General features: G+C 37.1%; 1 protein-coding gene across 5 annotated transcripts in view; it reads right to left on the bottom strand.

Annotated features, from left to right (window-relative positions):
• The window catches only part of CCPG1 (cell cycle progression 1), a 38,276-nt gene extending 26,694 nt beyond the window's left edge, over positions 1-11,582 (bottom strand). For 2 of the 5 annotated variants that reach the window (XM_040620613.1, XM_040620616.1), the window contains exon 1: positions 11,427-11,582. The gene's annotated coding sequence lies outside the window, so the exon portion shown is untranslated. Of the gene's footprint in view, positions 1-944; positions 997-11,054; positions 11,296-11,426 lie in introns of those variants that run through there. The other 3 variants (XM_040620617.1, XM_040620615.1, XM_040620614.1) reach the window with 3 other exon arrangements.
• Between the last annotated feature and the right edge of the window lie 5 nt (positions 11,583-11,587).

The raw sequence follows: 11,587 nt of genomic DNA, 5'->3' as shown, positions 1-11,587 counted from the left end.
GAGAGAGAGAGAGAGAGAGAGAGAGAGAGAGAGAGAGAGAGAATGCTGGTTTGGCCCAGGGTGGTCGCTGTGAAGATAGTCAGAAGTGGACAGATAACACACGTATTCTAAAGGTAACAGCTAGCTAACAGCACTTCCCAAAATACTGAATATTAGGTGTGAAAGATGACTACTGGACTAAACAAATACAAAAATGAAATTGCCACTGAGACAGGAAAGCTTCAAAAGCAGTAGGTTATGAAAAGAAAACTGGTGAACTGTTTTGGGGCATCTTAAATCTGAGACGGCAATTATCACATCCAAGTGGAAACATCAAGCAGGAAGCTGGAAACTGAATTTAGGGGAGTTATGCGCTAAAGATGTAACTGTAAAATAATTTAGGTGGCAGTTGTCAAAAGTAATAACACAGCAACAATATTAATTTTATCTCATAAAGTGCAAGTGGAGGGAGTGTTACCTGATAATGATGGTGCCCCTCATCCTTCCTGAGTAGCTACATTTTACTATGGAAAAGGTACGGTTTCCTATCACCATATCTTCTAGAATTAGTATGATGGAGAAGAATGGAGGCATTATTCTTCCACACGTCTATAATTCCAATGTAAGCCAACCAATGGGCTGGCAGCAAAGGTTCCAAAAATGCCGCTGAACTATGTGATCAAGAGCAGTCAGTCTAGCTAGCTTTCAAGAACCATTTCCTAAATGCTTTTCAAAGGCTCCTGAACTTTCACCTCCCCAACAGGCTATCAAAATGCCTGGTTTAAACCAGATTTCATCGTTAAGAAAGGGAAGAGAATCCAAGATCCCAACTAATAAAACCTTTTAAAATGTCCTTTATACTCTATTTTTTATCCAATAACAACCCTACAGAAATAGTTTAAATGAGACTACCTTAACCTGGAACATAAATATTACACTCATTCAGTCAGTCCGCATATACTTACTTATTGAGCAAGTGCTATGTGCCATGCATGAATCACTATTCCAAGTGCTGGAGACACAGCACAGCAGTGTGGCAGAACACCAGGACCTCCCCTGAAGAGAGTTCATGTTCTAGTGCCACAAACAAGCAGAATATGTAGTAAGCCAGTTGGTGGCAAGTACTGTGGAAAAAAAGCATGAAAGGGGAAAACTGAATGCAGGGAATTGGCGGGGCGGGGGGGGGGGCAGGAATCAGCATTTTAAACCAGGTTAGGGAAGGTCTCCTACCAAAATAGGAGGGTACCTTATTTCTCCATAACCTTAACAGGGTAACAACCCTTTTTAATTTCTGATCACCTCATAAGCAAAAACAATCTCTTTATCTTAATCTGCATTTCCCAGATAACTTGGCGGGATTGTACATTTTTGCCAATGTTTATTGGCTATCCTCATTTCCTTTTCTGTAAATTATCTAATGTTCCTATGTTACACTTTCTTATTGGATATCTTTATCGATTTGTAGAAGTTCTTTATAAATTGGGTCATGAAATAATTCACTGTTATACTTATCACAAATATTTTCTTCTAAAATGCTTCAATTTTTTAAAAATAACTTCTAGCACAAATATGTTTTTAAATTTTATGCAAAGGGTGTTCTTTAGAACACCTATATTTTACATCTTGCTTTAGAAAGTCTTCCCAAAGATTACAAAATTATTCTTGTATATTTTCTACTAACACTTCTTCAATTTTGGCTTTTACACTGAGCTACTTAAATTTCTGTATGCAGATTTTTTTCCCTTTTGGTGTTAGCAATTATCCCGATTACTGAAATTCCATACTTTCTATGATTTGAAATGCCACTCTTTATTATATAAAAAGTTCTATATACATTTATGGATCGGTTTCTGTAGTCTCCATTCTGTTCTACTGATCTATATTCCTTGTACCAATACAATGCTGTTTTAATTATTATGGTACTTTTCACTAGTACCATTTTTCAACTCTTTCCTTGGTCCCTTCCTAAACATATACAACCACCCTAAACACTTATATACAAGCAAAGATGAAACTGACTGCAGGTTACATACAATACTTAACTCCAAGTACCAGAACTTTTTTTCTTTCCCATTTAAAAGTTTCCCCATGACCTTGAGGGTAAGTATTCTCTACAAAGTCCAAGTCTAGGGAGATATTCAGAAGCTTTCACTACCTGCTCTAACCTAGCAATCACTTAGGTCTCCCTCCTGAGCCTTCACATGGTCAAAGTAATCTACTTCCTGTGTGTCTCCTGAATACAGAATGGACAGCCCTACCTCTGTGTCTTTACTTACTCAAGTTACACTTCCTGGCATGCTTTCCTCCTTCCTTTCTTCTGATTTCTATATTTAAGGCTCAGCCCTCCATGCAAGTTTTCCTAGATCGCAGTTTCTGACACAATGGTCTCTCCTTTCCCTGAATTTACAGCATTTACTTCTTACTTCATAGCATAACTTGCCTAGTGGTAGTTCATATTACTCTCTTCCTTGAGTAACTTTACTTATTAGTATTATGTTCAAGGCTTTGATAAAGAGCTCCAATTTTAGCCTCATCCCTAAATTTGTCTCAGTTAAACTTAGCATAGTTATATTTTTTTAATTCTGCCTATTTTCAAAAGGGATTTAGAGCCACTAAAATCCCTAACCATCACAATGGAGACATCGAAATAGAAAAGCTTAAGAAATCCACTATTATCTAACAGTTTCACCCACTCTTCTGCTTACCAGTAAAGTCCCCAGCAGCAAGTAAAGAAAATTTGATGACGCCTAATGCCACATCACCCCAGCAGTCTGACCCGGTTACTGTACTCCTCAGCTCTAAAAAGACCTCTTACAAAAGCCAAGCAGAATCTATTCAAAGAAAAAAAAAAAAAGGATGAAAGTCTCCAGCTGGAGCTGGCTTCTGTATCGCTTCATTCTACTTTCAGCGGTCAGATGATGATACTCTTGCATCTATCAGGAGACCGGCCTTTCTGATGTAATACTGAAGATGCTCTCTGTTTAGTATTAAAGACAGTGAAGTCTAGTTCGGATCTATGCAAAGGCATTTTACTCTCTAACTGTAGGGGAGACAGCCCCCATAAAAGTGCTACACCTTAACCTTACTCCAACATAAACTCTTTGTTGTGACGCCATGGGTCTACAGTAACAAGTCACTAAAAAAAGAGCCCCACTGAACTCGTTATCCTGAAACTGTTAGGAAGCATATACTTCACTCCACTTTCAAGCATCTTCTTTAGAAAAATCATCAGTAGAAATTTATTTCTGAATGGAGTGTTAGAATAAATGAGCTCAACCTGAACAGGTACCCTCAGTAACAGGAAGAGCTTTCCCTCGTGATACCTACCCTTGGTAAAAAGAGAGACATCATAATGGATACTGTGGGTAGAAGAGTATCTTCATCCTTGGTTCCATTTTATAATTTCTACCACTATGTTCTCTCTGTCTCCCTCTTCTCTTCTACTTTTGTTACCTTCCTGAATTTTATGTACCTCTTTAAGTTGCTTCAACCCTCTGACATCAAGATAAATTCATTCCTTCACATTCATTCCACAAATATTTATTACACACCAGCTATATGGCACTGTTCTAAATCCTTTTACTATAATTATTATCCTTTAGGGCTCAAAATAGATTTTGATTAGGCAAAAATGCAAGGTGAGTACAAACAGAAGCAAAATGTACAGATTAAGATTACAGAGGGTGTTTCAGGCAAAATAAAGACCATGTACAAAAGCAAAAAAAAAAAAAAAAAAGATGGGCAAAGAATGTGTTCCTCAATAGTGGGAGTACATACAGTTTATTTTGCTGCAAATTTTATTTAAATGCACCTTGGATATAGTCTTCCAAACATTTTATATAAGCACTAGGGTCAACAAGTTTCCTACCTTACTTTTCCCAATTAGCTGTTTAACAAAAATTTTTAATGTTTTAAAAATTATTCAAAAATGACTTTAATGACTACATAATGTATTGTTATATTTATCATAGCTGATTACCCTATTAATGGATAATTTAAGTTGCTGATGGGTTTTTATCATCAATGAAAAACAGTGATGCAAGGAAAAAATCATCAAAGCCTTTTACTAAGTTAGACGGTTCTGTCACTATGCTTTATGGTAATTTGGAAAATTCGCATTTAAAAAGTTATTCTGACATGGGGTGGTCTGGGTGGATCAGTCGGTTAAGCATCTGACTCTTGATTTTGGCTCAGGTCATGATCTCAGGGTTGTTAGATCAAGCCCCATGTTGGGCTCTGTGCTGGGCATGGAGCCTGCTTAAGATTCTCCCTCTCCTTCTCCCCTCCTAAAAAATTTTGACATAAATACTTCTGTAGTTACATGGTGAGAAATGTGTCTCTCTCAGGAATTAAGGACTCTTCAATCTGTTCACTGTGGAAGAGAAGAAACTTCCACTGTATTTGTTTTCTTTTTTCAAAGTAGTCTAATCTTAAGTGATGGGGTCAGTTTATACTTTTCTTTTTTCTATCTGCAATGCCGACCCTATTTCAGTCCCCAAATTCTAGCAATAAATAAACCTAGTTTAGGAGTACTTAGTACCCACTATGCCTTGTGCTGTGGGAAACATAAGTACTACCCTAGGGAAGCTGATTTCAAGCTTACTGGCTAGAATGGTCAGCTAAACCCTTTATTTGAAAAAGACTAAGTTTCTATAGGACTTTTAAACTGTTACATCAGATAAATCTTGCAACATATTTTCACCAAGCAAAGGCAAAGCTAAATGGCTTTCCAAAAACACCAAGGACAAAGGATTTGACAGGCAATTCTGAATACGGAACTAAGTGCTGTCTGCCATTTTGGACGCTCAAAACACAACACAGAAGCTTCCCACCACTGGTGTAGAAGGTAGAGGATGAAAGAGATGCAGAAATAAAACAGTCACTTCCACATAAAATACTTTTGAATTAAAAAAGAAAGAAATTTCATTGTTCTCCTATCCTGCCCCCAAAAGAAAAAAAAAATCAGTTTTTTGCCAAGTTGCATCATTCAGGAATCACAGCCTCCGTTAAACTTCCTAAACATGAAGTTACAAAAGACTTTCTTTTGTCATCTTTTGCCTGCCTTGTGAAAGATCAGCATTAATATAAGGCTTCATAAAACTTCACTACCACCTGGTAAAAAATAGGGCTAAAGATTTAAACATACAAAATGAAACCACAAAAAGACTCAAAGAAAATGGAAAATAGCTTTATAATCTGGAGGTAAATACGATCTTTTTCTAAGCTTACACAAAACCCAGAAACTATAAAGGAAAAGATCTTATATAAAAATCATACACTTGTTTGCCAAATCACTATAGGTAAATATGAATGATATACTGGAAAAATATCTGTGACATGTATGACAGAGTTTTCAAAACACTTCAAGTGCACCAATAAACCAATAAGAAAAAGGTTAAAACATTGAGTGGGAAATTTAGCAAGTGGGGGCACATGGGTGGCTCAGTAGGTTAAGCGTCTGACTTAAGCTCAGGTCATGATCCCAGAGTCCTGGGGTCCAGTCCTGCATCAGGCTCTTTGCTCAGCAGGGAGCCTGCTTCTCCCTCTGCCTGCTGTTCCCCCTGCCTGTGTTCTCTATCAAATTAATAAAATCTTTAAAAAAAAGGAAAAAGAAAAGTCTCTGAGGAAATCCTATATATAAAAAAATTTTAGCAAGGAACATGCTCAATTTATAGAAGACATAAAAATAACTTACAATACTGAAAAAATGCTCAAACTTACTACCAAATAACACAAAGAGAAGCAAGATTATTTTAATGCCTAACCAATTAACAAAGACTAAACAGGTTAGTAAATTAGATTAGATATGGGAAAATAGGCATTGTGAACAGTGGAAATGTATATTATCATCCTTTCAGTAATTTTCTTTAAGTTTTATTTAAGTAATCTTTACCCACCCCCCCCACCCCACTTGGGGCTGGAACTCATGACCCTTAAATCACAAGCCACATGTTCTCCTGACTGAGCCAGCCAGGACCCCTTCTTTCAGTGATTTTTAACAACAAAATTTTACAGGCAGATACCCTGTGACCCACCAATTCTCCTTCATTTCCTATTCATTTCATTTCTAGGAATTTATCTGATAGAAATAGTCACATGAGTATGAAAATTTATACACATATGTGTAAGAATGGTTGACGAACAACTTTTATAGTACAAAATTAAAAAGTGGAAGGTCTACCAAGTGTGAATTTATTAAAATTAAAATCTGCAGTATCTATAATTAGTGCAGCCATTAAAAAGATAGAGTAGATCAACATGCCTTGACATGGTGAAATATCAATATTTTAAAAAGCACGACAAATATGCATAGTAAAATGCTATTTATACTAAAATTTTAGAAGCTTTCAAATCCAAAAAAAACAAATTACATGTATCTGCTAAATTTTCAATGACCACTTATTAACTTTATAGTCAGCAGAAGAAAAATTTTTTTTTCTAAAATAAAAAGACAAACCCAATTTAAGTACAGTATACGCCTGATACAAATCCAGTCATCTTCCGGATGACCAGTTTCTTCAAGACAAGTCAAAGGGCTTAAAAGAGTCAGAAAAATGTTTACTATCTGAGGTATGAGAAACTTACTGTGGAAAACTGACACTTTGATGAAAACAGGGCTTTGATGAGTCCACAGTGTAGTAATTAGGGCATTAAGATGTGAGTCCTATGGCTGCCCTGCCTCTTGGTTACTACATTCATCATATGAGTGGATGCAAAGATAACCATAACCTATCTATAGTAAGCTGCCCTCTCCTAGCTCTAATGGAGTGGAATTTTATTTAAAACACTGAAATCTATCACTAAAGATAGGAATCTGGAAAAAAAAAATCTAGAATAGAGTAGTAATTTCGCGTTATCCACGCCCAGAAAAAGGCACCAACACGGTTACATGCAGCAGATTAACCTTTTGATGTAGAAAATAAATCAAGAAGTGAGCCAATGCACAATTTCTTCACGTTTCCTTCTATGATGTAACATCCCTCAAATTGGGAAACAAAAGCAACTACTACCATATTTGAAGATAAAAGTACTCTTTTTTTGGCTTCCATGTAAAAGCAGCCACACCTCTGATAAAACATCTGAAATGAAGTGAGTCAACGATATGAATTCAAACACTGTGGGGAAATTTGGATGCCTATTAGTATGTAAACATTCCTCTCACCAGGTATTCTCATTCTGAGAAAAAATCCTGGCTTTCCAAGATTGTTGTATCTTAATTCTGAAAGAGCCTAAAAGAGCCCATATATACATAAACTTGGCCAGGCTCCAACTCAGCTGGGCACCATGAGCCCCTGGTGGCCCCTTTTTCCCTTTCATGAATAAATAAGTAAAACTACTGGGTTTTCCCTCCTTGTTTTCCTCTATTCCCAAATTTTTAAAAAAATAATCAATTTTTGCTTATTAAAAATACATATTCATCATATATCTATACTTTTTAATTCTCCCTAATTTTATGAGAAACAAAGGGATTTTACACTTCTATTGTTCTCCATTTTTAAAAATACCAAACAATTAAATATACATCCATTGTTACTTTTTAGTAGTAATATTAGAAAATGTTAGTTAAGATACTGAGTTATCAACTAATCATATAAACAGCTGTTACCAACCCATGCATGATACATAATACATTCCTCTGCCTTTCACTTTCACTTGTATTTACTCTCATAAAGTCCTCAGAAAAGTTTCTAAAACACTTTTTTTTACTTGAATATTCTGTATGCCCACCTTACTTAAAGTTAATCTCAAGGGTCAGATACTGTAATAGGCAGAGCTGACATCCCCAGAAGAAGCTGTCTAAGCTCTAAACTATTTCTGAAAGACGAATGTTTACACATGCAATGTTTCTCTCAGAGGACCTAGGATTTCATATTCAGTGTAGGCTCACTGTTATGAAATCAACTTAAAGTAACATTTTAGAACATTAAACACATTTAGAACATTAAAAACATCCACTTCCTACTGTCAGAAGTTAGACTGATGATCTTCCTTAGACTTCAGATGTGCAATTAAAAAAAAAAACAAAACCAAACCAAAATGAAAAGCCCAGCCATAAAAGCACACTGCAGTTTCAAGACCTTTAAGGCAGCAGAGTGCAAAGTCACAGTCAGGAGAGGGGCCAGGTTTCCTTCAACCTAGAAAAAGCCAAAAGTTCTACCAAAATATCAAATTAAGATACCATTTGACTGTTCCATCAAACTTCCCAGTCAAAAAATACATATCACATTCTTATCACACTTTAAATGCACCATATACTTTATGTAAATGTTACTTATGTAGCCAATAATACTTTGCATGGGCAGATCACTCTGCCACTTACAAACTGGTGTCATTTTCATAACTGATTTGAGCTTCACAAATACCTCATGAAGTAAGGCAATTGGCTATTATGTACAATGTACACATGGAGGCAAGACAGAGTCATAAATTATGTGCTCAACATCACTAAACATCCTGACTCCCAATCCTATGCTCTTTTTACAGTAATTTCATCATGATGGTGACATGAACCAGAAGGTTTTAGGATAGTGATTTATGGACAAATACTAAAGAAAAATTACAAATTCTGACTCCCTGTAATGAAGGAGGAAAATCTTTGACTCACTTTACTCATTTTTAAATACTTCCTTCAAAAAACCTACTGGCCCTTAAACAAGTTTCCACACATCAGATGTCCTTTAAAAAAAGAAAATCCCTAAACTTATCAGTTACTTACAATCTTTCCCACATTATAGGGCTAAATTTCATCTTAGAACTCAAATTGAGAAACTTTTTTCAAGTTTATCTGGTGCAGTATATTGGACATGACCTTTGAAACACACTGATATCTCTAATTTGTTTTAATCTAGTCAAAACTGTAAAACTGCCAGCAAGGAAATTCTTGATATTGAAAGTTATCACATACATTAGAGCAACTTCCTCACCTAACCACACATAAACATGCAAACAATCCAGGCTCTAGTAGTTCTGCATTGTTAGATGAGTCTGCATTTTCTGTTTTAAAATATCCTGGGCTTAACAGGCCTTGCTGCTGTGTCCATGTTCTTAACATGTCAGAAACTATTGCTCTAGGATCTTAGCAGTTCATACTCATCTAGCTTTTTTAAATCTTTATTTAACTTAGATAAGAATACAACACAATCGAGACTACAACACTGTGGAACCAGATAGTAAATCAAACATATTAATCAATTATGTTTCTTCTTAAGCCCTGTAAACGGACCCAAATATCTAATAAGATATTGAGCCAACACAACACACAACATATACAAAATTAAAAGGTACAAAATAGTGAAAAGGAACTGAACTTTGAGGAGGATGCAAAGCTTCAAAGAAAATAAAAGATGAATACTACAGCTTGAAAAACAAAAAAAAAAAAACCTTTAGAATGGATATTGTATTAAGACTTATTGTATCTTGGAGTAGAGGTTAAACCTCAATTTTTCAGGACTGGTAATTGCAAAAATACATAGAATATTCCTACAGAAGACCAATGTGACCCTTTCTTTAGGACAGAAAACAAAATGTGGGCTAAATAATATTCTTCTTACCCATCCATCTCCAACATATCCAAATAGAAAATAAAAGTAAGCACAATCCAAAATATCAGTACCATACAAAACCTGGTACTCAAAGTGATTTAATGAAAACAAGCTTTAAACCCCCCATTTCATCACTGCTTAACTTCCTTATTTCCACTGGCAAATGCTTACAAATAATAAACTTAAAATTCTCCTATCTCTAGATCTTTTCAGATTAATATGGCCATCCTTTGTCACCTGATGGATTTACAAAAATAATCAACATTGCACTGCCTTAACTAAAGACTAAGCACTCTGGCGCTGATTTTATCATACAAAATGAAAAGAGATTAAAATGAGATGTACAAATGCTAAGAATTATTGTCATATCTGGGGTTTTTTTCCCTTTTTAATCCAACTAATGCACTTTCTGCCCCTTCCAGACAAATAATTTACATTTAAATTATTATATTAATATATTATTATATTAATCATATAGTCTGTGGATGCAGTAACAGGGGCTCTGTGTAGGTTTTTTTGTTGCTTATTTGCTTTTTAAAGCAATGTTTAAAGGGTCTATAGAACTGCCGCACCTGTATATCCTTTTTTTAAATTGTTTTCCTTGGAAAATTTGGAAAATGCCAGAAAGAATAAAGAAAAAGTCATTTATGGTTTCACCATCTTATCACTTTTATAACTATCTTTTGAGCTTTTTTCTAGTAGACATGATCACTTCTGGTTCTATAGTTTCGTTTACAAAATTAGAATTAACCTATTTTCTAACCAGTTTTCACTTAAAAAGTATTTCCCACACCCCTGAATATTATTTGAGAATGATTTTTATTTAATAGCTTCTTTAATCAGAATCCTATCCTTCGCTTAAAGGGTTAAAAATTACGCATTAAAATAATACCTTTTCTCCTGTCCCTTCACCTTTATGATGAGAACTCGGCAAATAGTAAACCGTTCACACTAGCGTCCAAGGTGTGATAAAATTATACCCCCCCGAGAAATGTAGGACCTAATAAGCTTCAAATCTTAAACCAAAAATATGAAGCGCTAACAAAGACAATTCAAGCACTATCCAATGGATATAACCTTATTGGAGGAGGCAAATCCAAAATTCGCAGGACTCAAGTAGTTACCTATTCTAACTACACGAAAGCTCCACTTCGTTTTTAAATAAAGCAATTGTGAAGCTGTGCAAATTTCACCCACTCAACAAAGTACCGTAATTGACTGAGTTCGTTTAAATTGCCGCTCCCAATGGCAGAGCTGGATTCATTAAACAAAGATAAACACGTAGAGGATACAAGGAACTGTGTGGACAGCTGCTACAGAGGAGTTTAGGAAGACCACGCTAACGCGGGCCGGTTGAGGGGGGGAAAGATGAGGAAGGGGATCTAATAACTGTCAGCCTGGAGTATAAGCAGAAATTTCAGCTGCATTATTTAATATTTAATCTTTCTATTCCTGGCATCACGGGGCTCAAACGTCACCAAAAAAGATGGGCCGGCTGAAAAAACCGGCCGGGTGACGCACATAACATCTTACCATACGGATTCTCATCAATCAAGACCAAGAAGCGCCCAAGCCAGCCTATTGAAAGAAGTAGGGTCCCCAGGGCCATCAGCTCCCCCAATCCCTTGGTACGCCGCTCCGGTCCGCAGGCAGGAATCGGAGGCTGCAAGACCTCCCGACCCTACTCAAGCCTGGAGGGCTGCTGCCTCGCGTTCCGAGATCACCCTTGCGCCAGCTCCCGCCGGAGTCAGCCCCCGCCCGAGCAGCCCGTGCCAGGGCAGCCCCCCGCCTCAGAGAAGTCCCCGCCTCTGCCTCCGCCAAACAACTCAGCAGCGGGTGCCGGACAGGGCCCCGACAGGCGGCCGAGACTCCTCTCCCGGGGTCCCAACCGGCCCAGGGCCGTACCTGAACAAGCAGCGCCACCTCCGCCCGACTGTGTTGACTGTCGCGGTGGCGGCGGTCACAGCTTGGAGCACAGTGACGCCTCTCTTAAAAACAACAACCTGCTCGCAGGCGTTCGCAGCCGGGAGGCGGCGGCCGGCGGGGCGCCGCAGCGCATGCCGGGA

Source organism: Ursus maritimus, unplaced genomic scaffold (genome assembly GCF_017311325.1).
Source record: "Ursus maritimus isolate PB19 unplaced genomic scaffold, ASM1731132v1 scaffold_35, whole genome shotgun sequence".
Classification (NCBI taxonomy): domain Eukaryota; kingdom Metazoa; phylum Chordata; class Mammalia; order Carnivora; family Ursidae; genus Ursus; species Ursus maritimus.
The sequence above is the reverse complement of the archived record's forward strand: the minus strand, read 5'-3'. Positions and strand labels throughout refer to the sequence as shown.